The following is a 1,715-nucleotide window of genomic DNA, read 5'->3' on the forward strand; positions in this document are numbered from 1 at the left end:
ACGCATATGAGGTGAATGCTTCCGAGCAGTTCCGTTATACAACTAAATATTTGGAAGTGGAAGATGTGAACATCTGTATTTAGCCGCTCGAAGTGAGGCAAAAGGTGGTGGAGACGTTCTGGAGGAAAAGCAGAGTTTTTAGTATGTTCTGAAAATCCATTGACACAGCAAATATATCTACTGTAAACTGGGGAACTCAACAGATTTGTTCTGTTTTATATTACCTCAAGTCCAATCCTTTAAGTGTCGTAGTACGTCTTGATTTCTTGACAGCCATCTTCATGTTTTTTTTCTAAACTATCAATTACTTGTTCCCTGTAAAGGGGTTATACTTAAATAATCAGTCAGCCACACACACACACACACAGTAAGGCCACTCTGTGCCCATCCTCCATCTGCCCTTGCAGTATCAAGAGGTCAGGAGGACAATGCTACTTTGGCTGATCTGATTCAACCACAAGGGAGAGCAACACACTGCAGCTACAGTAATGCTCGCTTTAGTTTAAATCTGTAACAGAAGGGACTCTCCGCAGCTCAAAATGGATGCACAATCACGGTTCAGAGAGGACAGATCCTGCGAACAGAGCTACGTACTAGTTCCGTTATTTTTATGTAGCGTCTAAAAAAAACATGTATTGTTGCCGAGTTGCACATTTTTATTAAAATAAGCTGCTTTTTTAGTGGATCTTACCACAATATGACTCAAAATATTTACAAGGATTAGGCCCTCGTGAATTAGAACAGGTCAGATATGAACCCGACCTCGTGACTACCAGCGGCAATTAGGCTGTTAGCTAATGGTAAATAGCTGCTCAGGAGCAAGCTTTGCTACTTATTCGGCAAAAAACACCCGAGACATGTCAAGACACGTCAGAACAACGTCCTTACTGTTTGGCCCGTGGTGCGCTGTGAGTCATTAACTGCACGTGGAGATGAGGAAAGACCTAGAAAGGTCACAGCAAGCACCACTTACTAAATTTTAAAATGGAGTAATTTGTTTGTTTGGAGGATTTTAATTCATTCCTGAAGAAAAAGAGACAGATTGTGACTTGCTCTACGGATGGGCAAGGCCAAGAAATGAAGTACCCCATCACTGGTGGTCTCTAAGGCCAATTAGTAGTGTTGTTAGGCAGTTGACAGATAGCTGAAACAACAAAGGGGACGCAATCATTCAGACAATGTTATACCATTTACTCCATTCAATATGACACTGGGAACCGATGGGAACTAAGTATTGACCAGAAGTTAATTTGAAGGATCAGAAGACACAATGTCCAAAAGGTAAGAAGGCAAAGGATGTGTACAGCACTTAAAGAAAAGCTTTCATCAGGCCGAGCTGGGCCTACAGCACCCCCGCCTCCTTGTAACGACCGACCCAATCAATCATGAGCCAGATCAATAAAACGAATTTATCTCCATGCTCCCTTTACCTCTTTCCATCAATCCCATCGGCTGTTGTCTACATGCGATAATACAATTATTTGAGCCATCTTCATTGTGTGTGGACTCTGCAATCAAAATTACACTATGAATAGGCTGGCATTTTGAAAACGGGTTGCTAGGCTGTGGCAGCCGTGACCTGGGTGATTAATAAAGCGGTAATCCTGAAAAATCATTAGGCATTAGGCTCGGGCCATCAATCTACAGTATTACCTCCATTATTTATTTATTTTTTGTTTCTGGCCAGAATAAAATAAATCCCAGGAGGACGTGCG

The 1,715-nt window shown here is 42.0% G+C and overlaps 1 protein-coding gene across 2 annotated transcripts in view; it reads right to left on the reverse strand.

Moving 5' to 3' along the window:
* The window catches only part of cpeb4b (cytoplasmic polyadenylation element binding protein 4b), a gene marked incomplete at its 5' end in the record, with an annotated part of 30,769 nt that overhangs the window by 28,101 nt on the left and 953 nt on the right, over positions 1-1,715 (reverse strand).

The sequence above is a fragment of the Morone saxatilis genome, unplaced genomic scaffold (assembly GCF_004916995.1).
Source record: "Morone saxatilis isolate NCDOM2014 unplaced genomic scaffold, NCSU_SB_2.0 Contig20, whole genome shotgun sequence".
Lineage (NCBI taxonomy): Eukaryota > Metazoa > Chordata > Actinopteri > Moronidae > Morone > Morone saxatilis.